This window comes from Alligator mississippiensis, chromosome 1 (assembly GCF_030867095.1).
Source record: "Alligator mississippiensis isolate rAllMis1 chromosome 1, rAllMis1, whole genome shotgun sequence".
NCBI lineage: Eukaryota > Metazoa > Chordata > Crocodylia > Alligatoridae > Alligator > Alligator mississippiensis.
Window position 1 is genome coordinate 79,417,030 of NC_081824.1, and position 26,751 is coordinate 79,443,780.

At 42.4% G+C, this 26,751-nt stretch overlaps 1 long non-coding RNA gene across 1 annotated transcript in view; it reads left to right on the forward strand.

The window, feature by feature from the left end:
* LOC109285425 (uncharacterized) overlaps positions 1–17,181 on the forward strand; it is a 102,954-nt gene extending 85,773 nt beyond the window's left edge. Inside the window, exons 5-6 of the long non-coding RNA XR_002093161.2 lie at positions 11,518–11,555; positions 13,414–17,181. This is a non-coding gene — a long non-coding RNA (uncharacterized LOC109285425). The remainder of the gene's footprint in view (positions 1–11,517; positions 11,556–13,413) is intronic.
* Positions 17,182–26,751: the final 9,570 nt, after the last annotated feature.

The following is a 26,751-nucleotide window of genomic DNA, read 5'->3' on the forward strand; positions in this document are numbered from 1 at the left end:
AAATCATAGAGGAAATAGGGATAAATGTTTTTAGGATGTCATATAGTCAAATCCCCTGATCAAGGCACCACCATCCTGGACTAAGCCATCTCACCCAAGTGTTTATATAACATGCTTTTAGAAGCTCCCAGTGATGCAGATTCTAGGCTCTGTCTAGAGATGCATCTACATGTGCATATTAATGTGCTACAATAAACTCTGGTAAGATAAACTTACCACACCAGAATTTATCACTCCCAGGTGTGCATTTACATGTGTGCCCAGGATTGCAGCACATTAAGCTGGGTTGGAGCAGCCCTGGCTAGAAGGTCTCTGGTGGGGCACCTTGCTAGCCCAGGGCTGCTCTCCCCTAACTCAATGTGCTGCAAGAGGGCTGGTTGGGGCATTGAGGATATTTCAGCCTGGGACTAGCTGGCAGGCAGCCCCCAAACTGAAACATCCTCATGCCCCAGCCAGCCCCTTTGCAACATCTACACATGTGCTGCTGCAGTTTTGTTACTCCACAGCATGATAATACTTGTATGTATTATATGCAGGATAGTATTTACAAGTACTATCTTGCTGTAGAGTACATTAGTTTACTTTAGCCTACTAGGGGTGCACGTATAGAGGTGCAATGTTTACGGTGCAGCTAATTAGCCAACCGTACAGTAAATGTCTCATGTAGACTTGCCCTAGGTAATCTATTCCAGTACTCATAATTAGAAAGTTATTTTCAGTATCTAATTTAAATATCCTTGGTTGCAATTTAAACTGTTACTTCATATCCTCTCCCCCATGGACATGAAGAATAGTTTGTCACTGTACTCTTTACTAGCCTTCAGGTATTTAAAGACCATTATGAAACTGTTACCAGTTTAATTTTTTCTCATTTAAATAATCCTGGTTCTTCTAATCTCTCCTTGTATTTTCTAACTCTCTAATCATTTGTGTTGCAGTCCTTTGACCTTTTTCCCATTTCTTTGTCCATGTCTTTGTTTAGGTGTGGTGACTAAAATTGGATATACTACTCCATGTAAGGCTTCATCTTAGAACAGTATGCTGAATAGAGTGAAACAACTGTGATTTGCAGTGATACTTACATGTGTATATTAATACATCTCAGTATGCTATTGGCTTTTTTATTTTAACAATAATAGAACACTGTTGGCTCATATCGGGTGAAAACCCAAGTACTTTTTCTGTAATACTGCGAACTAGCTAATGCTTCCAAAATTTATTTTTGTATATTTGATTGTTCCATGCAGTACTTTGCACTTTTGCCTATTGAATTGTATCTGATTATTTTCAGACTACTTCTCAAATTTATCAAGACGATTTATCAAATGTATCAATTCCTATCTTCCAGAACATCTGTTACCCCTCCCAGCTATGAGTCATCTACAATTTTTTATGAAGTATGAACTCAATTCTTATCCTCCAAGTTCTTAATTCAGATATTAATACTGAGCTATTGATGATTGCTCTTTGAGCATAATAATCCAATCCATTACACATCCATCTTAATTTCATATAGACTATATTTTTATTAGCTTACAAATGAGAATGTTGCCAGAACTAGTAATGAAATCCTTCTTCAGTCAAAGTATTTCACATCCACTGCTCTTCCGCTTCCCTTCAGCAAAAAAGCCTATCACTTTGCCTATAGGCCTGTCAACATAGAATAATTTGTAGATTTTGGATCAAAATCTGTGGCATGGGCACATAAGCATGTTACTGTGAAGTATGTGAGGGCAATGATTTATGCTGTTTCAGTTGCTATATGGTATCTATCTCTGTGTATGCTTTTACTGCTTGGTAAATGAAAGAGTGCTGAAGTGGTTAGCTTTTATTTACCTTGAGGCAAGAACAGGCAGTTGTCGTGTAGCACTAATTCCCCACCCTCATTTACCTTGTTGTAACTTGTTTGTGTGCCTGTTCCCAATGTGTATCATAAAGTTTGTGAACTAGTGAAAGAGAGGAAGTAAAAATTCTAGAACAATATTTTAATACATATAAAACATTAATTATAGATGGCAACTGACTGGAAATTATATATAGAGGGTCGAATCATTCCCTTGTGCAAAAGGAAGTGTGTTATACTAACTCTCAAAAGCTGAACAACAAATAATACATTTTCCCTCCCCTGTACCTTGCACCCCCACCAAAAATATATTGTTGTGGTCAGGAAAGGTTCTTAGAGTAGATGTGATATCTTTTATTAAACCAAATGAGTAGTTGGAAAAAAGTTTTTAGCAAGCTTTTGGGCACAGTCACCCTTCTTCAGGCATATATTGTTGTGGTCTGAACTTTGAAGAACTGAAGCAAAGTCATATTTGATAACATGGAGGAAAAGAAGGTCCTAGCTCAAATGTCATCATAAAGAGATAATATTCCCATGATTCCTGTATTGTCTCTGAGCTTGATACTACAGCCATATTCAATTTTAATCTATATGTAATGATGTGACCTTTGCACAAGATATCTTAAGTAAACAGATCTATCAACACAAACACACAGAGAGTACCAAAGGCGCATAGGTAAAGCATAGCAACAAACAGTTTAGAACTATGTGCTACCTTCTAAAGTTATGACACATAATTTATCCTACTGCCTTCCATTTCATACTACATCACACAGGATGACAGGCTCTTTGTTGTTATTTAGATAATTTAGAAAATTAATACAATCTTGCATAAATTATATGTTCTTAGTAATTAAGCTTCCAAAAACCATCATAACTTTTTTTGCATAAATGAATTATTAAATTAATATAATTTGTGTTTTTGATACAAATATACATAATAGCTTATAATATAAATACAGGCATACAATGAATGAGAAGAACTAACAGCGACATTTTAATTGTGGAGCAGTGGGCAATCTCTGCAGATCCTTTGTCTCTAACTAGTTGGGTAGCTGTTCCCTAACTGAGGGACCATTTCCTAATTCCCAACTCTCTCAGTCTCTGGTTAGGGAGCATCTCTAAATTATAGCTTCTATCACTATACCTTCCCTTTTAGCAATAACTACAAAAACTATTTAACACAAAAATAATTAACACTCTTCTACAAAGTAGAGGTTACTAGGTTCATTCTGGAGTGAGTCGTTCCCACGCAGGTTTCTATTCCTGCTTTTGTGCAGCTCTTTTAACAAATCTCTGTGAGTCTTTCAAGAGATTTCACTCAGACTGATGAAATATCAGACCCCATTTTTCATTTCTTTTTAGTGGAAAGCTTTCCCTCCAAAGCTTGATAGACTGGAATCCTTATACTGAAATCTGATTGACCTATCCATTTGGCACCTGTGTGCTGTACATAGCACAAAGTTCATTAGCTTTAGACCATTGTGGCTGATTTCCTCTTTTTGCATGATAGTATTCTCTATAGTTACATTTCTCCCCATAAGAAGAAATGTACCTTTTTGTGTTTGGGGACACTTGATTTTTTCCTAAGAAAATTGTCCAGAGTTGGGCAGTAACAGCCAAGAGAATCATCAAGAAGCATAAAGGGAGTGTCTTCTTGCACTGCAATCAAACACTTAACTAGATTAAGTTTTTCACAAGCTGCCAGACCTAAAATTAGTATCACTTTCCTGGCACCACAGTAAATGAGATTTTTTTTTTTTTATACTCTGTTTTTATATTGGATGCTGGTAATGCCTCTGCTTTTCACTGAGATATTTGTTCCTGGCTAGCCAGTTGTTTTCATGTTTGTTGGACTCAACTTTGGGTTTTAATTCAATTTTTTTTTTTATATTCATGCTCTAGTAAAATATTAACCTGAGTTTCAGTGTCCAATTTAAGTAAAACCATTACTTCCTGAAATTCTGTTGGCAAAATTCAGTCCCTCTCATTGAGTTTCACTCATTGCTTGATACAAAATTATTCTGCTGTGCTCTCAACTATATACGTTTTGTATCTGGGATCTGCAGCAGCTGGCATCATGTTTTTTCTTGTTACAGTTAAAACAGAGCTTTCCAAATGCAGCACAACATTTGGGGTGATGTTGTCTTCTACATTTGCTGCATAACAGGCTATTTGATGTCTCACTCTTAGCATTCCCTTGGCCAGTGAAAAATTCCACCCAGTGAGATGGCTTTTTCTGTCCACATTTTTTCATGCCTACTGCATGAACAACACCTTGTTTTGGTACATTCAGCAGTACAGCCTGGGCAATCATAGTCTCTGTTGCCCTTCAAAATTGGTTAATCATTTCTAGAGACAGGAGCCCCTCACGCAATAGCCTTTTTAGTAATGCAGTGTCTGCAGTACCACCAATAATCTTACCTCTCACACAAGGTTTTGTCAAGTTACTAATAGCACAGTTCTTTCTCAACCTATTTATTTCAATAACATACTGGTTTATAGGGATGTGCGAAGCAAGCAGTATTCGCTTCAGATTTGGATTCGGCCCTTTCGGGGGACAGTGATTCAATTCACTGATTCAGATCACTGTCCTGATTTGATTTGGCTGAATCTAAAGATTTGATTCTGATTTAGAGAATTAGTGATTCGGCCATAGTACTTCTGGTCCACTTCTGGGTCCACCAGCGAGCATGCAGGGGACCACCCCCTACCCCGTGCGGTGCTCCATCTGCCCTGCCATCTCAGTGTTCACGAGCCATGCCTGGTACCTCGAGGTATGTAGAAAAAGCATATAAAGCTGTGTCTATGGCTGAATCATTGAATCTCTCTGAATCAAATCGGAGTCTTCTGATTCTATTCAGAGAGATTAATAGGTCTCCTGATTCAATTCTGATTCAGAGATTTAGCCACCAAATCAGGCCAAATCTCCTCTGAATTGAATCAACCCATAATTCATGTAATAAGTACAGGTTTTAACTGAAGCATTCCAGTTTATTGTATTCAGACTCATCCAGAGGTAGTAAGGAAGTCCAATTGTCCTGATAATAGTTCAAGAGGCATCTGAGGTACTGTCAATAATTTAGTTTACTGATTCTGACTGCCCATCTGATAAAGGGTGGTATAATCTGGTGGTATCTCATTCCAGAAGTGGTATGTCAACTGGAGCCCAGGGTGTGCTTCTGCCACTGGGAGCCTGGATCAGCTGATGGGTCTCCCAGCAATGGAGATGTAGTGGAGCCTTTGACTCCAGCTCTGCCCCGAAGTCTGGGAACCCCAATCTTCCACTGTTCCCAGCCAAAGGACCATATCAGAGTCATGAGTTACAATGCACCCTGCAGTTGGCAGTGGCAGCTGATTGTGACTCTTAGCCTCAGGGGCGAATTCGAACCCTTGACTCTGATGGGCCACTGAGGCTGGGAGTGACAATCAGTTGATTGGAAGTCTTAGCTTCAGGATCACATGGGTCTCAGAGGCTCCCATGAGTTCTGGAGGATGGGAGCCCCAATCAGCATGACCACATATTCAATTCATGGTATGATAGGAATCAGCCTTAAAGTTATTGCACATATTTTGTCAGTTATTCCTTGTTTCATCATGTCATTAATTTCATTAATGTATGACCAGGTTACTACTTAAGATGTGATTAAATGGTTAATAATGTTTTAAGTGCACCATGTGCCAGGAGCCTCAGATGCCTCACAATGGAGTTGGCTAAAACCCATGATTATTAGATTTAGCTTCAGGGAACTGTGACCCTATCCAAGACTTGGTATTTATGGAATTTACCTGGAAAGCTCAAGGTTTTGAACTACCACATCCTTCACTTACCAACCTAACACTTTAACTGCCACACTACAGATTAGGCATTCTGTAGGACCTTCTCTGATGCTCCTTTGAAGTTCAGCTGCTAAGAGTCATTGGAAAAAATGGCTGGTATACAGTTCAGGAAGGAAAAATCTACCTTACTGAAACCAAAGGCCCCATCTTGAGCCCAGGCTAGCAGTCATCTTGCTGAGCTACAAAACCTCTGACTTGAGTAGTCAAGGCCACAGTTGCCCAATTTTTTTCCATGAGGACATCATGGGACACCAGTTCAATGGCTTTTTTAAACTTCAAATAAATTATATCAACTAGGGGTGTGCAAAGCAGGCCCTATTTGATTTGGATTCAGATTCAGCCCAAATCAGGGACAGTGATTCAATTTGTTGATTCGGATCACTGTACTTGATTTGATGCAGCCAAATCTGAAGATTCGATGCCGATTTGGAGATTCAGTGATTCAGACATAGACACAGCTTTAAATGTTTTTTCTACATAACTTGAGGTACCAGCATGGTTTTTGAATGCTGCAATGCTGGGGCACAAGGAGTGCCCCATAGGAGTGCAGGGCTGCATGCTCGGCGACAAACTTGGAAGTGGACTGGAAGTACTTCTGGTCCACTTCCAAGTCCACTGGGAAGTGCATGGGGTGGGGGCCTGCACCCCCTGGCTCAACAGTTGGCCACAGGGGGACCCCAGGTGCCCCCCCCCCCAGACCCAGGAGGCACCAGTCGCTGAGCTAGAAGGGAACAGGAGGGCCTCCCTGCGTGCTCCCCCAGAGACCCAGAAGTGGACCAGAAGTGCTTCTGGTCCACTTCAGGGTCTGTTGCTGAGCATGCTGGGGAGCCCTCTTCACTCCTGTGGGACACTCCTTGTACTCCAGTATCGCAGCATTCACGAGCCACTTGCTATCTAGAGGTATGTAGAAAAAAACATTTAAAGCTGTGTCTATGTCCAAATCTCCAAATCTTTCAAAATCTCTCCCAATCAATTTGGAGGGTTCTGATTCAATTTGGAGAAATTAAAGGGTCCTCTGATTTGATTTGGTTTCGGAGATTCAGCCACTGAATTGGGCCAAATCTCCGCCAAATCGAATCAGGGACTGAAGCTTCTCACTGAGCCCTAATATCAAATGATTCCCTTTTGTCCAGGTGATATTTCAGGTGGCCAAGAAATAATACAGTGTCACCCTAAATGGCTAAACAGCATCCTATTTGGACTCTGTGAAACATCTACGTTCCTTTTGGGCATCTAAACTCGTTAGGCCACCAAGCATCTAATGGCACTTTTACTCTCCTCTGATCCTATTGATGCTGAAATGGCATGAAATGTTACACAAATTTATGTGTTCATGAGAAACAGGTCCATTATCTGTTTGGGGTAGTTAAGCAAAGGAATAGTTTACCTAGAGAGGCTGTGGAATCTCTATCCTTGTAGCCTTTAAGAGCAGGCTAGATAAGCCTGGAGTAATTGAAATGGGGTTGGACTAACTGACCTTCTCAGATCCCTTCCAGCTTACTTTTTCAATGATCCTATGATACTGAGATAAAAAGAGAGAGAGGAATGAAGATGTGTACACAGGGCTGGAAACCACATGTTTTTCTGCAGTGGAAACAAAACAAAACACTGACAAATGCTTCAGTTTTCAAGCTAGGTAAATCTTGAACAGGATGTTTACTGACACTAAAAATGTGATTTCTCTGTGTTTTTCTAGGCTTGCTTCTACAATTGAAAAATGTATGCTTCAGTCTAATATATTTTAATAGTAAATAAATAGCTGTGAAAAGAAAGCCAGAAGCAAAGGAGAAAGAGAGAGAGAGAGAAAAGTCACTTCTATGGATTTTTTTGATGTATTAACCTCTCTCATTATAAGAGATTTTGCAGTACCTATGAGTATTGCACTAACTGAAAAATATAATTTATAATCTGAAGCTTCTAGTGAATCATTTTACAAGAGAAGAGACCAAGACTGAATTTCAAACATAGTAACCATTAGAAGAGATCAGATGTAACTGTTAGAAGGCCAACCCAAAGGCTAAATGTTGCTGTGAAGAGGTCTCTTTAATATGTCTCTTGCTACTAGGCAAGGCATTACTCTTCTTAAAAAAAAGTGGGGCAAGAAACGTAATTGGTGGGTCTTGGCTTTTCTGAGCAAACCCTTTACCTTTCAACTAGCATTTAAACATATCATTAATGAAGAGATCCCTTCCATAAACTCAAGGTGAAAGGAGAAATTGACTGGCAAAAGAAAAGGTGGTCAAGGGGGACTGGCCTTATTAGGGATCCATATAGCCAGCTAGTGTGTCTAATATTGCATGCCAAAGTACCTGGCTGAGGAATAAGAGGTACTACCTTTTAGCCCAGTGTTGAAGGCACTTGATCAAAGAGCATGCAACTTCTGAGCTTCCCTTACTTTGATGGGGTTTGAACCCATATTTCTCACTTCCTAGGATATTACACTCAGGGACCAAAACCCAGCTCTGCACTTCTAGTTCAGTCCCCTAAATATTAGGTCCAGCTCCCTCTTGCTTAATTCTTGCTCTGTTTATGCATTCATTCTTCAATAAGTAGCATGGAAAGCATGGAGCAGGAACTTGACCCTTCCACCTTGACAGTGTTCACTTCATTTGGATTATAAAGTTACACTCCTGGTTGCTTATAGTACCCTTCTTCTCACCTCCTTTCTCCACCCAATCCCACCCTCTTTTGACTTTGTCACTCTGAGCTGCCCATGGGGCAAGCTTCAATGAAAGGCATGAAAAACATGACCTAACTCATGACACACTGCATATTGAGTGGGGATATAGGGTCAAACCCCTTCAGGCAAGAACTGAAATATTGGTATCCTGCTCCATGGGCAAATACCTTTATCTACAGGTCAAAAGTGGGTACTATCAGTTCTTCCCTTTCATCCATGACTAAAACATTCCAGGGGAGTGTTTCTTTAACCTGTTCTTAAAATCTTCTAAGGATGGAAATTCTACAGCCTCTCTAGGTAAGTTATTTCAGTGCTTGGTGATGTGATGATAGAAGCTGTAATTTAGTGATGCTCCCTAACAGGAGACTGGGAGAGTTGGGAGATGGTCCCTCAGATAGGGGGCAGATGGCTAGTTAGAGGCAAAATGTCAGGACCCCAGAGGTTCAAACTTGCGTCTTCTAGGCTCATGGACAAGGAGCCTGGGATGAGACACCACTAAACAAGTGGCTGGGTGCTGGACTTGGCCCAGCCTGAGCCCTTCTATGAGGTTTCCAGTGATGGACCCTGTGACCCAGAAGAACCAATGAAGGACACAGGCTTTTGCTCATAGGGCTAAAAAACACCTCCTACTTCCCCCCTGTGTCATTTTCCTGAAAATTATGTTTTTAGCTTTGTGACTGCTGACTTGCCTCTACCTTGGACCCCTGTACCCTGCTCCTGTCTACCTTGACTCCTGACCACTGGCTTGGCTTTGACCATAGATTCACTTGATCCCTTGACATGATCCATCAGATATAAACCAACACCTGGTACTGTGACCTCAGCTTGGCTTCTGGGCCTGTGGTCCAGTAGATCCCCAGTTTCTAAATCTGGATCCTGCCAATGTTAGGATCATACCTGTGACAGTTTGCCAGGAACACATACAACAGCGTTCCCAGGGGCTGGACCCCAGTGGGGAAGCTATGAACTTCACACCACTATTGCCATCCCCAGCCCTACCAGAGGCTTTCGGGTATCAGGAGCAGGGTGCTCACACCACTATTGAAGCAACCACAGGACCTGGCTGACCAAGTGTAAGAGAAAAATTGAGATTTACAATCCCAGCTCAGGGAGGAAGAGACTATCAGACATTCCTCCCTTACCTCCCTTTCTAGTGGGTTACCTCTTCCTGAGTGGCACAGTGGCTCTACACAAGCTGTCTGTGTCTTTATTAATTAGTTCTGCTTACATTTCCCAGTACACCCCCAGAAGTATACTATGGACCAAAATAGGACTGGTTTTGGGTCTCCTCAGGGGAAAGTCCTACCTAGTTTGGGCCTCTCCACTGCTGGAGCAGGGCCATCCTCCTCACAGACTGAAAAGCTTACAAGAGAAGAGACCAAGAACATTTCCTTCCCAGTTTAATGACTCATACTGGATTAACACCATCATCCGTCCTGAGAAGGCTTTGACAAATCCTGGGGTTGGCCACTAACTATGCCACTGAATTTTAGCAGTGGGCAGTAGACACAGGCTGAAATGATTCTGCCTTTATCAGTTATTTCCTCACAATTCTCAGACCATAAAAGATGATTTGCCCTGATTGGAGGCTCTCATATGCCTCTGCATCTGGATTAACAATCCAGCTCATTGAAAGGAACCTGAAGTATTGAGGAAATTTACATGCCTGCACCAGTTTACCTTCAACCTAGCTTCCTATTTGTCTCTTTATACGCCTCATCCAAATATTTAGGGCCATTAGAAGTCACCCCACATGACTTTCAGGTTTAAAAGCCCTTAGGTTCTTGACTTTCTACTGATAAAGACCCCCAGGTGCCTAAACACCTGCTACTGGGCATATGTTCTTTCAGTCTATTCTCCTAAAGTTGTTTTTCTTTGTATTACATAATTAAATATTAATCACAGCTGGCACAACTGGTAGGATACACAGTCATTCTTGCATGCCCTTATTCACTCACTCAGTCTATCCTATAGTCCCCCTAGTCATATTAGCCTTTCATTGATTTACCCTGCCTTTTTTTCTCCAATATTTTTTTCAGAATACTAAGGTATTTTGTTTCAGCCTCACTGGTTACAAGTTCCCAAAAGGTGCCTAAAATGAAGCAGGGTTTGCAGAGGAGTATTGCAAACATTTAAGAGTAGAAGAATCTCATGATTCTACACTGAGATGGATAAGGGCAAGAAGCCAAACACCTGAGGGTGAATTCAAAGAGACCAGAAAGAAGAGAGATGTGACTAAGCTTACAAACATAATATTTTTTGTTTACTTTCCCATCGTATTTGCTGCTTTATTTTACAATTGTTGTTGTAAAGGTGTGTAGAATACAAAATATTTTTATAGTTAATACACCAATGCAATAGAATCTGATGTGTTAATTATAGAATATAATGCCCTCCACTCTCTTAATTTTTATTTAGTTGTAATGTATCAGGTCAGTTGCATTAATTTAGGTAATATATTAATTTAGGTGTTAAGCTAAATTTCACAGTGATGTACACCCTGCCCAACTTTACTATTATATTAGGTGTTAGTCAAGGCACAGTTTATACCCTCATATTTAAAAAACCTAGTAAATTCACAGTCATTTAATAAGGTGAATTTTGTATAAAACATGTACTGAATTCAAATATTTATTTTTAATTATTTTGAAATGTGTTGAAATCCATAATTTAAGTAACATTTGGGACTCTCAGAGAAAGCTAGATAAAAACAGAAAGAACAATAACTTACATCTCAAGTTTACCAAAATACTTTATTTATATGGTGGTTTCATGGTCTCTGGCCTTGAGCCAACAACATACGCATGCACCTACATAACTTTCAGGGCATAAGTTGTCTATTTCAAGTTAGCAAAGCTACTAATGTGCTTAAAGTTATACTTAAAGTAACTTGCTGACTTTTGCACCTACCTTTCCTTATTAAAATCTACATTTTTTAAAGATGCATTTCTGATTAGCTTGCTGGTTATCATAGATGTGCCCGAAAGCAGTTTTTGAAAAAAAAATGACAAGAAGCAATGAATGATGGAATATTCTTCTGTCTCTTAATATGTCCCATTCAAATGACATACGGTTGCCTCACAAAGTAAATGACCGTATCAGGTTATCAAATGAGACTTCAATTTTAATTTTCTATATTTCTTTTGTTTTTTAGTTCAAAAGGGGATACCATGCTTATATTTTTCATTATTGGTAAGTTTTCTGTTTTTAAAGGATGTGTTGAACAATGCATAGTCTAAAAATGACCTCTCCTAGTCTTGATACCTGTCATTTTAATGCTCAATATTTAATGAGAATACATTCACTCTTGGATGCATACAGATATTCAGGGAGGTTAGGGAGAGGTTAGATGAAGTTAAAAATGACCACCTTATCTAAGTTAAATCAGGATTGGAAGGCTAGTGGGGGGCCAGGGGGACCAGAGGGTCAACCAATCTCTGGGGTGGGTAGGGGATCAGGGAGTTGAGGGGACACGCAGGATCCATGGGAAGATTAGGGAGACAGATTACATCTGGAGGGAGGCAGGCAGAATCTGCAGGGGGGAGGGTTGGGAGGATGTTGGGGAGGCAGGGTCCACAGGGGGAACTGGGGAGTCCACATGGGTTTGGGGGGATCTCATGATCTATGGGGGAGGGAAAAGGGGTAACTCTCTTCCCTCTGGGACCAGGGACTATATTTAGCTCCCCCAACCCCAAGATGAGCAACTGCACTATGAATCAACACCCTCATCCTGCCTGTCCCTGTCCCTGTCCCACCCTAGCTTACTTGCTTAGCTCCTGGGCACTCACAAATGCTGGTAAAACAGCACTGGGAGCAGCTTGCAGAACGATGATTTTGACTGGCTGTGGGGGGTTGGGATTGGTCTGGGGCTGTCCATCTGGGGCTAGGGGGTGGGGCTGCAGACACTAAAAGTAGCCTGGTGCCAGGGAGGGGGTAGGAAAAATGCAGCCCTGGGGCTAGGGCCAGTGACTCCACCTCCCCAGCCCTGGGGCTCTTCTGGGAACTGTACAGAAACTCAGGACAGTTAGATTGATGTAAAAATGGCCAACCTGATCTAAGTTAAGTGTACCTCAGAGGTAGGATTAACTTAAATCGGGTCAGCCAGTTTTAGACTGATCTAACCATCCTGAACTTATGCACAGTTTGCACTTAGATCTACCAAGTAGTATAAGCTCCATACCTGTGTGAAGTAAGTAACATCAGATGGCCATTTTAAACCCATCTAACCTGTCTGAATATCTGTACACAGCCACCATCAAGAAAGAAAACTCATAACAAGAGAACAATATGGTTGTATTTTTTTACAGTGATCTGTAGGTGCATCAAGTCTTTCCTCTCTTGGTCAGGAATGGCAAATTTTAGTCTGAACAACCCCTACATATTCAGTATATAAAGCCTGTAAATAAATTTTCTATAACAACAACTGTTGCAAATGGGCATGTCTTCAGAAGTGGGTGGGTTTTTTTCCAAAAGAAGAGTACAGCATTAACTGGCTTGCACTGCGGTGTGCAGGGGAGTGATGAACATTAATTTCATAATGATATTACCTAAAGAAAGAAACTAAATTTGAGTATTAAATGATGAGCGTGTGTCAAAAAACTATTCACTCTGCATTTTCTGGTACTGCTAAAGCTAGTCCAAAAAGAGGAGAAAGCCTGGAAAAAATAAAGTTATTTCCATTCTGCAATTTCAAATATGATTTTTTTTCAGGTATTGGGAGTTTTTTTTATGAATTTCTATTCATAACTAAATTTTGAAATAAGACAGAAAGCAGAAATTTTGAAATGTTTTAATTTTTCAATTCTTGCCTTTCTTACATACTTCCCAGCTTTCCTTTTCCCATTGGTTCATATTTATATATGTATAATATATAATATATATGATATATATATATATATATATATATATATATATATATATATATATATATATAATAAAGAAAATGTGTGAGTATCAACAGCAACAAAGGTTTTTCAATCTATGATAATATTGCAAATATTCAATAAGATGCATTTTGGATGAATCAATAACTATCATTATTTTTTTTAAGGATATATATATCTAAGAGAGAAGACTATACCCAGGCAGCAGATGGAAGAGAGAAAGGCCCAAGTTTCTCAATCCAGTTTTTACTAAATTGACAGAAAGATCTTTGACTCCAGTGGGCATGCAATCAACCATTATATTGGAAAACTGAGGAAGTTAATGTGAAATAGATGTTGACACAATAGTAAAATGCCATATGGTGCATTTTGAAAAGAGAGAAAGTATGAGTATTTTTTGTTATGATTGTAAGACATCATATCTCTGTATCTATATATTTTAAGTCTGGAGCAAAGTAGGGAAAATCATAGAATCATAGTTTCACAGAAAATTAGGGTTGGAAGGGACATCAGGAGGTTATCTAGTTCAGCCCCCTGCTCAAAACAGAACCGTCCCCAACTAGATCATCCCAGCCAAGGATTTGCCTAGTCACATCTTTAAAAACCTCCAAGGATGGAGATTCCATAACCTTTCCTGGGTAACCTGTTCCAGTGTTTTACTACCCTCCTTATGAGAGAGTTTTTCTTAATATATAACCTAAATTTCCCCTGCTGCAACTTGAAACCATTGTTCTTTGTTCTGTCATTTGCCACCACAGAAAACAGTATAGCTTTATACTCTTTGAAAACACCTTTCAAGTAGTCTTCTCTTCTCCAGACTAAAAAAGACCAGTTCCCTTATCCTCTCCTCAGAAGTCACGTGCCCCAGACCCCTAACCATTTTCATTGCCCTCTGCTGGACTCTTTCCCATTTGTCTACATCCTTTCTGTAGTGGGGGGCCTCAAACTGGACATACTAGTTGAGATGTGGCCTTACCAGTGCCAAATAGAGAGGAATAATCACTTTCCTTGATCTCCTGACAACTCTCCTACTAATGCAGCCCAATATACCATTAGCTTTCTTCACAACAAGGGCACACTTTTGGCTTATGTTCCACTTACCGGCTACTGTAACCCTCAGTTACTTTTCTGCAGAGCTGCTGCTTACCCTAGCAGGCCCCAGGCTATAGAGGTGCTGGGGATTGTTTTATCCTAAGTGCAGAACTTTACACTTCTTATTGAACCTCATTAACTCTTTTGGTCCAATCCTCCAAGTTGTTGAGGTCTCTGAATCCTGAATCATAGCCCTACCCTCCAGTGTATCTACTACTCCCCCCAACTTGGTATCATCCACACACTTGATGTAGATGCAGTCCATTCCATCTTTCAGACCATTAATGAAGATACTGAACAAAACCAATCCCAGGATCGAACTCTGGGGCACCCCATTTGATACCCACTGCCAACTAGACATCCAGCCTTTGATTACTACTCTTTAAGTTCAACAATTTAGCTAGCTCATAGAAGACAATCAGGTTGGGCAGGCATGATTTGCTCTTGATGAATCCATGCTGACTGTTCCTAATCATGTTATCCTCCAAGTGATTAGAAACAGATTCCTTGAGAACCTACTCAATGATTTTTCCAGGAACTGAGGTAAGGATGACCAATTTGTAATTCCCTGGTTACTCCTTCTTCCCTTTCTCAAAGATGGACATTATATTTGCTTTCAATCATCTGGGACCTCTCCTGAGTGCCTTGAGTTTTCAAAGATAATAGCCAGTAGCTCTGAGATCACATTGACCAATGCCTTTAGCACACTTAGGTGCATCCTCTCTGGCCCCATGGACTTGTATACATCAGCCTCTCATAATAGTCCCTAAACTGTTTTTTTGTGGCTGCTCACCTCCTCCCCAAACTGCTTCCAAGTACAGTGGTTTGGGTGCTGACCTTTCCTGTGAAGACTGAGGTGAAAAAGGCATTGAATACTTCAGCCTTTTTGCATCATCTGTCACTAGGTTGCCTCCCCCTATTTAGTTAGGACCCATACTTTCCCGAAACTTCCTCTTATTGCTAGCATTCTAGTAGAAATGGTTCTTGTTACCCTTAATGTCCCTTGCTAGCTGCAACTCCAATTGAGCTTTGTCTTTCCTGATTTCATCCTTGCATGGCCAAGCAATACTCTCTTACTCCCCCTAGTTGTTTGTCCAAGTTTTGACTTCTTATCAGCCCCTTTTTGTTTTTTAGCTTAATGAAGAGTTCCCTATTAAGCTAAAATGGTCTTCTGCCATACTTGGTAGTCTTCCTGATCATTGGGATGGTTTGTTCCTGCACCTTCAGTAAGGTTTCTTTAAAATACAGCCAGCTTTCCTGAACTCCTTTCCCCCTCAGATTGGCCTCCCTGGGGATCCTGCCCATGAATTCTCTGAATGAGTCAAAGTCTGCTTTTCTGAAGCCCAGAGTCTTTACTTTGCTGCTCTCTTTCCTTCCTTCCCTCAGGATCCTGAACTTAATCATCTGGTGGTCACTGCTGCCCAAGCTGCCATCCACTACTACATTCCCCACCAATTCTTCCCTGTTTGTGAGCAACAGGTCACCCTACTTGGATGTTCCAGCACTTGCACCAGGAAGTTGTCCCCAACACTCTCCAAAAACTTCCTGGATTGCCTGTGCACTGCTGTATTGCCTTTCCAGCAGATGTCAGGGTGATTTAAGTCCCCTAGAGAACTGGGGCCTGTTAATGGGAAACTTCCACTAGCTGTTTGAAGAAAGCATTATAAACCTCATCCTCTTGGCCTGGTGGTCTATAGCAGAACCCCACCATGATATCACCCTTGTTGTTTTCCCCTCTGACCTGAACCCAAAGAGTTTCAACAGTCCTAGCTCCGGTTTCATACTGGAGTTCTAAGCAATCCTACAGCTTTTTTACATACAGCACAACTCTTCCTCTTCTCCCCTGCCTGTCCTTCCTTAACAGTTTATACCCTTCCATGGCAGTACTCCAGTCATGCAAACTATCTTTCCAAGTCTATTATTCCAATCACACCATAATGCAGGGAATGTGTAAGCACTTCAAATTCCTCCTGCTTGTCCTCCAGGCTCTATGTATTCATGTATAGATCCTGAAATTACTATCTGATTGCCCTACTTTCTCAGGCAGAATGATAAGTCCTTCCCTGTTTCCCCTTCCTGCTTGTACTTCCTTCAGGTCACCCACTTCATCACTTACCTCAGGGCTTTGGCTTTTATCTTTGGAAATGTGAAGAAACATTGTAGATGACTAACAGTAAAAAACAAACAAATTAAATATTAGAGCCATTGTTTATATATCCAAAAAGGCTTCACAAATATTTTCTTCTAATAATTCTGTAAGAGAAACAGGCCTGTGCGAAGCAGCTAGTATTCGCTTTGGATTCAGATTCAGCCAATTCAGGGGACAGCAATTCGATTCAGTGATTCAAATCACTGTCCTGATTTGATTCAGCTGAATCTGATTCAGAGATTTGGCTGCTACTGAATCTCCGAATCAGTCAGGCCAGGCCCATCCCCCACCCACTCTCCCAGCCTGGGAATGGCTACCCTGCCCGCTCCAGCTCCCAGCACTTGTTATAAACATAGCCCCAACTCGGCAGGTGCTGCCAGGTGGGGGGTGATTCCTGCTGCCCCATGCTGTGTGGGGGCCTCTGCACAAGCCCCCCAAATGCCTCCTCCCTCCCCCAGCCCCCCCCATGGGTGCCTTGCCTGGGTCAGCTCCAGCGTTTTAAGAATAACAAACAAACAAAAAAAAGCCCCAGACTCACCACTCCTGCCAGTGAGGAGTGATCCCTGCTGCCCTGTGCCCCAATGGGGGCTCTGCATGAGCCCCTGAAGCCCTGATGCTGCTGCAGGAGCAGTGAGTCCCAGTGCATTTCTTGGGGGGGGGGTGGTATTAAAGGGCCAGAGCTGGCCTGGGAGGAACACCCATGGGGAGGCTGGGGAAGTGTGGGGTTGGGGGGCTTGTGGCAGACCCCCCCATGTAGCATGGGGCAGTGAGGGGCAGCAAGGATCGCCCCCCCACCCAGCATCATCTGGTAAGCAGCAGGGCTTTTTTTTTAAAGTACCGAGGTGGGGGGGCGGACGGGGGGCAGTCTGGGAGAGTGGGGGGGGTCAGGGGGCCTGGCAGGGGTCTCCTCATAGGCCTCTCTCCCCCCACTCTCAGCCCCCCCTCTCCCACCCCTAGTACTTACCAGCTTGGAGTCAGCTGTGTCTCCCTGCTGCAGCCACCGGGGACTGCCCGAATCATCAAAGCTCTCCAAATCTTTTCCAAAGATTCAGAGATCTTTGAATTGATTCAGACTTTTAAATGGGTCCCCTGATTCAATTCGATTCAGATTTGGAGATTCAGCCACCAAATTGGGCTGAATCTCCTCTGAATTGTATCACCACCCAAAGCTTCATACAGCCCTAAAGAATAAATAAACATTTGCCTATGTAAAATGAATCATCCAAATAGACTATTGTGTATGACACAAAGTGACTTCATTCAGAATTGTTGTTCACTTTCTGAACTGCATCCCTTCACCATAGTGCTTTGTCATTTATCCACCATACACATGCCTTCTGGTTCTTTGCTTGTTTTTTATCAGGTTGGAGAGGATAACATGTAAGGACTCATATCTTGCTATTTGTCCAAAGAAATGTTGTTTCCTCTTCAGGATAAAACTTTGCAAATGAGATAGTAGCTGGGCTATCAGTTCTCTTTTCTTGCTTCGACACCCAACAGAAGTTTTCAGGAGCATCAAAGCATTAGTCTTCTTTTCCTGGTTTCCCTTCAATGCCTAGAATTCAGAATGAATCACAATTAAGGACATTGTTAACCTCCAAAGATACAGTTAAAAAATCAAGGAGGTGTTAAGACCTTTCCAAAATGAATTTGTGTTTTGTAGGTCTTTTTGGGCAGTAGTCAGCATCTTATGTTTTCTTCAGTGCTTACTTTAATACTTACCACAGATCACAAATATTCAACATTAGTTAATTCTTTTATAATTTCCCCTAAAAGAAACACATTATTTGGATCATGCTTATCAATAATAAGTAATGTATGTGCGGATTATAAAGATTGTATATAATTAATCATTTAATAAAATAATATATCTTAAATACCAAAACACTTCACAAACTGGAGGAATATATAGTACCATGAACATGTAGCCTTCTCCAGAGTAGGTGTTGGGAGACTGATGCACTACTGGTACACTGCATGCCTCTAGGATAGAAGAGAATATGTAAAGATCATCATAAGATATATAATGTATATGTAAGACAAATGAAAACCTGTGAATAAAACAAAGATTCTGGCTGATTCAATCCAATCAAGAGTTGAAACTTAGAAATCTGAAGCTAATTTTTTGCATTAGTATTTACAAGGGCCATTTTGGACCACTAAATTTTGCACAAGTGAAAAAAGCAGGTAAAGTAAAAGAAAAAAGAACCATACCCTGCCCTACTCATCTGTCATTTATTTTAAATTTGCTCATATCCAGTGTATAAATGTAAAGTGTGGTGACTCAGCTTCAAGACAAGGGGTGGAGAGGGGCTTTTGGTAAGGCCTGACCTGTGGCTTGGTGGTTTGAATGCTGTGCTGGGAAGTAGATATAGAGAGTCCAATACTCTCCTGAGTCAAATGAGAACAGAATGCAAGGAAGTACCCTGATCATTAAACAGTTAGGCTAAACTGTGGGCAAGCCCTTCTCTTCCATCATCTTGTTTATGACAAGTATGCAGTGGTACAGGGATATTTGATTTGGCCACAGATCAAGGGAGAATAAAACAGAAGTGCAAGGTGTGCTTAAGTGCTAAAAAATGTCTGGCTAGGCAGGTACCACTTAGCTTTGTAAAATGAAAAAAAGTCTAGCTCAAAACCACTTTTCCTTCTTATGTGTTCACTGATTTCCAGAAGGGATTAATACTCCTGTTTCTCATCAATACTCACTAAAAGCTGATGAACAAATTCTAATTCATATAGAATGCCACTATTTTTCAATTAGCAGCAGGTGGTGGTGAAGTTCCCCCTGGAATATCATTACTTATACAAGCCATTGCTTGATGGGGACTGTGGCCAAGAAACACTAATGAGGAAAATGAGTAGGTTATCTATAGATCCAGGAGCAATTAGAGATTTCCATTTACATGAAAAGATGTTGTGGTCACAGCTTTGTTGTTTATGTTTTTAGCATTGAAACAACTTGCAAAGCTCATAAATAATTTTATAGGAACCTGTGTAGTATATTCTTTCTTAGTCCTTGAAGTGAATCTCATTTCATTTATCCATAGTGCCCATGTTACCCACATTGGGACAGACACTAGCATAGTAAGTAGCACCTTACTTTGCAAATATTCCTATGCGAGTTCATTGGGATTACTTGATCATTTGATAAGATATTATTTGATGAGTAAATAACAGCTCAATATGGTATAAATAAGGGTGGTACACTGTGACCCTTTGGTACTTAGGCCTCAAAGTACTCTATATTATATCTTGATATTACTCAAATAAGTAGCCTCATTGCACTGAAGGTAACAACATACCTATAGAGAGCTCCTAATAACAGTCTGGGCTGGGAAGCCCTTACTTTCTAAGTACTTTTTCATGCAAGAAGTCTCATTGAGCTCAAATGATTCAGTTAAATGAGTGAGTATTCTGCTGTGTATATGAAAGTTCCGCACTCTGGACTTCTGTAATGTGTTATATTGATATGCTGTACTACAAATTATTAATAAAGAGGAAACATTTTGGGCGCAGACAGAAGTGACAATTTTTGCCCAAACTGGCAACAGAAAGTAGCCTATAGCCACGACCAAACACAAATGCATGGCTGAAGACATCTTAAAAATCAGCCAATTGGGTGAAAATCTGAACCCTCGTTGCATGAGAGATCAGATGAAGATGTTTCAAATGACAGTGTTCTCTGTAACTTCTGTCTGCCTTCCTCCCATCTTGTTGCTGTTTTCAAAATGGGAGGGGAGAAAGAGAGCACAGTGACTTCAGTTGGGGATGGGGGTGCTCATCCACCCCCCTCTCCAGCACTGGTTGGGGAACTCCTAGAATGATCTTCCTCTGCTCCCTTCCTATCACCACCATCCTGAAAATGTTGCACTCTTGCAGGGAGCAGGGACTGTTGGTAGGGAATACTGGTTGCAGGCTGACAACCAAAAGCTAGATTCCACTCCCCCGTGGATCCGCAGTGACCTTCTGTTTGGTCCAGGGGATCGTTGTAACCCAGAACACTTCCTGCAAAGTGTTCTCAGTTACAGTGGGGAGCTGCACTTCTTTCTGAACCCTTTGAGGATACTTGCAGTTATAGCTTATGACAAATATCTGGGAAGTCAGGTCCTTGCTTGAGGAGCTAATATTCACACAGATGTTTCAGATACTTATAAGTACTGAAACTATAACTGTGTCACAATTAATATGTTTTGTGTCACCTTTGAATGTTTATCCTATAGCAGTAGTTGTCCAATTGGAAATCACATGGGGACATCACATTCAGTGCAACACTCCTTATGAGTCTGTTGTGTGAAATATTTAGGGTGCTATATTTCTTTTTCCTATGCCACAAAAATGAAATGTAAAACTTATTGATAACCTTGGGAATGACCTTTACTCAGAATTGTTTTTAAAACAAAGTTAGGTAATTAGAATTGCATATTATTTTGTCCTGGAATATTACTGTGATATTCCATATTGTTATTATTTTATGTAAATACCCTACAAGAACAGGGAACCTTTGCAGGTTTTGACATGATTAGCTCCAAGGTTGTTTTTATAATGAGAGCAGAGTGTAAAGTCAAGGGCCAGAATCTCACTTATAAGCTTGCTCTGCCTTGTTTTTCAAATAGAGGTCACTCATTAAGAGATTTCCCCCCCCCCCCAAATAGCCCCTTCATGCAGCCTTTGCATTTTCTCTAGCTGACTCCCAAACTAGAGAAGTGACTACCTCAAAGGCCCTTTGGTAATCAGCTCATTTGAACCTATTGTTAATCCATGTGATTAGCCAGCCTGAATTTCCTACTCCCGTCCTCTTTTCTTTTGCTTCATGCTGTGATGAGCCTTAAAAAGAGAGAAAATATACTAATGTAATTATTGGTTCTTGGTAATACCTTGAGGAGATTGATGCAGTTTCTCAGATTTACAGGGGTATAATCCTCTCAATTAATCACAGTTTGAATTATCCATCTGGCTATTTTAATTTGTTCTTTTACGTGGGAGGGATTCTTGCTCATCTTAAGCACAAGAAATCTCCTACACAGATAACTTGCTTAAAGTGTATGACATACTTAGAGTTATACGTATGCAGCTATAAATAATTAAAAAAAAACCCCTATAATAAAAAGCCCAACAGTTTCTAATTTAAAAGTGTCTTTACAATTAGAGGCACATACCAATAGGAATGTATCAGTCTTTTTCTAATGAAGTTTGATCCCTACTTTAGGATCCAGTGCAGCTACCTTACACAGCGAAGCAATGCCTAACTCAGTAACAGTTCCATTACTTCTAACAGTCCTGCTCTATTGGTGAAAGTGAGACTGGAGGTAATAAATAGAAATCAAGGAAATATGCTACAGAAGAACCATGAACTATGGGAAGAGCATGCTTTTCTAAAAGTTTAGAAATAAACCAATGCGTAATCTAACAGCTACTTGCTAAAATCTTCAGTATGTGTTAGCTGGAGTGAAAGGTTACAGGAGGAGATTCAAAATAATGATTAAAAATATAACTCTAGAACTAAATGTAAATACACCAAACGTAGATCTTGTAAGTGATTGCATGTGCAATAGCATGTTTTTGCAAAATCTGTAGCAGAGTAAAGACTTCTTTAGAAAATAACTCTTTCAATTTTAATTTAAATCATAGCATATCCATGTGTTTTGTTAAAGCTTCAATTCCTGTAATCATGAGATTGCATAGAAATCTGAGTTTTGTCTTTCAAAAAAAAGAGAAGATGTGTATCCTAGAGATCCCAAAGGCTCTAGAATGAATGAAAAGAAGTGCATATATATGTTGTTTTTTTTAAATCTGATGATGTTAGAAAAAGATGGGGCTGAATTATGATTTTTGACTGGTTGAGGATGGCTAAAAATATTTTTCACCTTTATTGTAAAACAAGCTCCATTAAGCAACTGTTTTTTGTTGGTTCCTTGAATAATCACATGAAATAGTTATGAGTGGGTGCACCTACCTTAGATGCTAAAAGCATAATAGACTAATGCTACTGCTCATTAGTGCATCATGGCTGAAGCTGTGCTAATACGCTAGTGCATAGTAGAATTAGCCTACTGTGCATTAGCATGTTACCAGATTTGCCTGTCACTTTGAGGTGCGCTCATTTATTAGAATGCTGTTTCTGGGGTCTCTGTAATTCTATCAATGTGCTGCTTGTGTCACTTGTGTTTTTATATGGGGCTCTATCTCTCCCTTCTGCAAGCCCTCACTCCCAATGGAGCTACCTTACAGGGCTTAGTTTTAATGGGGCTGGGTTTCTCCAGCTACCGAATCATAGATGTAGGGTCGGAAGGGACCTTGTAGATCTTCTAGTCTGACCCCCTGCCTTGGGCAAGAGAGAAAACTGGGCTCAAATTACCCCAGCCAGGTAAATGTCAAGCCTCCTCTTAAAGACCCCCAGGGTAGGAGCCAGCACCACTTCCCTTGGAAGTTGGTTCCAGATCCTAGCTGCCCTGACTGTGAAGTAGTGCCTTCTAATATCTAGTCTAAACCTACTTTCTAACAACTCTAACAACTCTGGCCACCTGCAAGTTTATCAGGGGTGACCACCAGTATCTGGGGGAACGTTTGTTCACCAGAGTGCCCCAAGGGATGACGACTAGGTCAAATGGTCATAAACTACTACAAGACCGTTTCAGGCTGGACATAAGGAAGAATTTCTTTACTGTCCGAGTCCCCAAGGTCTGGAACAGCCTGCCACCGGAGGTGGTTCAAGCGCCCACATTGAACATCTTCAAGAGCAAACTGGATGCTCATCTTGCTGGGATACTATGAACCCGGCTGACTTCCTGCCCTTTGGGCAGGGGGCTGGACTCGATGATCTTCCAAGGTCCTTTCCAGCCCTAACGTCTATGAAATCTATGAAACTTATGGCCATTATTCCTTGTTACTCCAGGAGGCGCTCGGGGGAACAAGGTGTCTTCCATTCCTCACTGGTCCCCCCTAGTAAGTTTATAGACAGCCACCAGGTCCCCTCTCAGCCTTCTCTTGTGAAGGCTGAACAGGTTAAGGTCCCATAGCCTCTCCTTGTAGGGTCTGCCCTGCTGTCCCTGGATCATGCAAGTGGCTCTCTTTTGGACCCTCCCAATGCTGTCCATATCTCTCCTGAAGTGCGGCACCCAGAACTGGACGCAGTACTCCAGCTGTGGCCTGACCAGGGTCGCATAAAGGGGGAGGATCACCTGCTTGGCCCTGCTTGTGATGCATCTGTGGATGCACGACAAGGTACGGTTAGCCCTACTGACTGTGTCCTTGCATTGTTGGCCCACGTTCGTCTTGAAGTCAATAATGACTCCAAGATCTCTTTCTGCCACTGTGCTTTCGAGAAGGGAGTTCCCCAGCCTATAGGTATGCTGCTGCTTCCTACTGCCTAAGTGCAGCACACTGTACTTATCAGTATTGAATCCCATCCTATTTTCATTTTCCCACCCCTGTAACTTGTTCAGATCCCACTGTAATCTGTCCTTCCCTTCTAGCATGCCCACCTCACCCCAAATCTTGATGTCATCTATGAATTTAAACAGGGTGCTTTTCACCCCGTCGTCAAGTCGCTAATAAAGAAATTGAACAGCGCGGGCCGAAGGACCGAGCCCTCAGGGACTCCGCTGCCCATTTCCCTCCAGGTTGAATATGACCTGTCCACCACCACTCTCTGAGTATGACCCTTCAGCCAATCTGCAATCCATCTGAGTGTGTAGGCATCAATGCCACAGTTGCCTAGCTTTTTAATGATAATGGGGTGGGAGACAGTGTCTCCTCACCAAGTCATCGCCTGTGGCCAGGACCAGGTCCAGCAGGGCATTCTCCCTGGTGGGACTGTACACCTCCTGGGTTAATTGGAGGTCCTGTATTTCAGCAAGGAGCTTTCGTGAGCGGTCAGACCTAGCTGACTGCTCTGCCCAGCAGATGTCTGGGTAATTTAGATCACCCATGACAACTACATCCCTTGCCTTAAGTGCCTCCACAAGCTGACCCAAGAATTTGTGGTCCAGCTCTTCCCCTTGATCGGGAGGTCTGTAGTAGACCCCCACTGTTAAGTCTCTTTCCCCATGACCCCTCTGTATCCTGACCCAGAGCACTTCAGCCTGCCCCTCCTCAGACCCCATCCTGCTGGTTGAGGATGTGTATTGCTCTTTGACGTAAAGCACCATACCCCCGCCTTTCCTCCCCCTTCTATCCTGCCTGTATAGTCTATAGCCCCTAATGTTAACCGCCCAGTCATGGGATGAATCCCACCAGGTTTCTGTGAGCCCTACTATGTCTGGGTTTGAACTAGCTATTTGGAGGGCGAGTTCCTCCTGCTTATTCCCCATACTATGAGCATTGGTGTAGAGGCATTTAAGGCCTTGAATTGGTGAATTTGCCACCTTCTGATTCCCAGGACTACCTGGACCCCTGTTGTTTACCTAGGTACTCCTTGTGCACATCACCTGTCTTGGTTGGGAGGTATCCTCAAGTCCTCCTGTGGCCCCATCCCCCGGCAAAGCTAGTTTAAAGCATGCCGCACAAGATCAGCCAACCTGGAAGAGAACACATACTTGTCTTTAGGAGAGAGTTGTAGCCCATCCCACCCAAGCAAGTCCCCTGCGTGAAAGTACAGATCATTATCCAGGAACCCGAGGCCTGCCTGGTGGCACCAACTCGGTAACCATTGGTTGACCTCACCAATGCAGGCCTTGTGTCACCGTCATAGTTTCATAGTTTCATAGTTTGTAGGGTCGGAAGGGACCTTGACAGATCAGCAAGTCCAACCCCCTGCCATAGCAGGAAAGAGCACTGGGGTCAAACGACCCCAGCAAGGTGTTCATCTAGCCTCTTCTTAAAGACTCCCAGGGTAGGAGCCAGCACCACTTCTCTTGGAAGTTGGTTCCAGATCCTAGCCACCCTGACTGTGAAGTAGCGCCTCCTGATGTCTAGTCTAAATCTACCCTCTGCCAACTTGTGACCGTTATTTCTAGTCACTCCTGGTACTGCTCAGGGAAACAGGGACTCCCCCAATGCCTGCTGGTCCCCCAAGACTATTTTATAATAGGCCACTAGATCCCCCCTCAGCCTTCTCTTGTGGAGGCTGAACAGGTTCAGGTCCCATAGCCTCTCCTCGTACGGCCTGCCCTGCTGCCCCCTGATCATGCAGGTGGCCCTCCTCTGGACCCTCTCCATGCTGTCCACATCCCTGCTTAAGTGCGGCACCCAGAACTGAATGCAGTACTCCAACTGTGGCCTGACCATAGCCGCATAGAGGGGAAGAATCACCTCCTTGGACCTGCTTGAAATGCATCTGTGGATGCATGACAAGGTGTGATTGGCCTTCCTGACCACGTCCCCAAACTGTCGGCCCATGTTCATTTTGGCATCAGTAATGATTCCAAGATCCTTTTCTGCCTCTGCACTAACAAAAAGGGAGTTCCCCAGCCTGTAGGTCTGCTGCTGGTTCTTCCTCCCCAGGTGCAGCACCTTGCACTTGTCAGTGTTGAAACCTATCCCGTCCATGCCTACTCACTGGGAAAATACAGGAGAATACAACCTGTGCCCCCGTCTCCTTGAGATTGGCCCCCAGGGCCTCGAAGTCCTTCATGATGTGGTCTGGGTTGCCTCTGGCTGCGTCATTTGTTCCCACATGGATGAGAACCATGGGGTACTGGTCTGAGGGTTGAATGTAGGCTGGGATCCTCTCTGTGATGTCCTGAAACCAAGCCCCAGGCATGAAGCAGACCTCTCATGCCATGGGGTTGGGTTGGCAGATGGGTCCCTCCGTTCCCCTTAGGATGGAGTCCCCGATGACGAGGACCCAGCGTTTCTTCCTCCTGATGTTCCCTCTCTGCACCACCTGTGTCTTGCTTGGAGTGGCATCGTCCCTGCTGGAGGCATCCCCTTCATCATTCTCCACCACGGCTGCCAGGACCTCATATCTGTTCCTCAGATGTACCTGGGGAGCCTCCACCACACTAGCCTGAGCAGCCCTGGATCTGGTGGATACCTTCTGCCACTCCTGTGTTGAATGCATCTCCTGGATGACTGGTCATGCAGTGAACAGAAATATGAGTCAATTTCATCCTCTGCAGCCCTGATCCCCTACAGCCTGCTCACCTCAGTCTGGACCTCCCGTACCTGTTCCTCCAGAGCCTTAAGTCGGGCACAGGAGGGACAGGCAAGGGAACCACCAGCCCTCCCCCTCCCACCGGCAGCTGGGACCCCATTGAGCCTCCCTCACAGACAGCCAGGCAAGGGGCTACCGACCCTACCAGGAGCTCCATCTGGGTGGAGG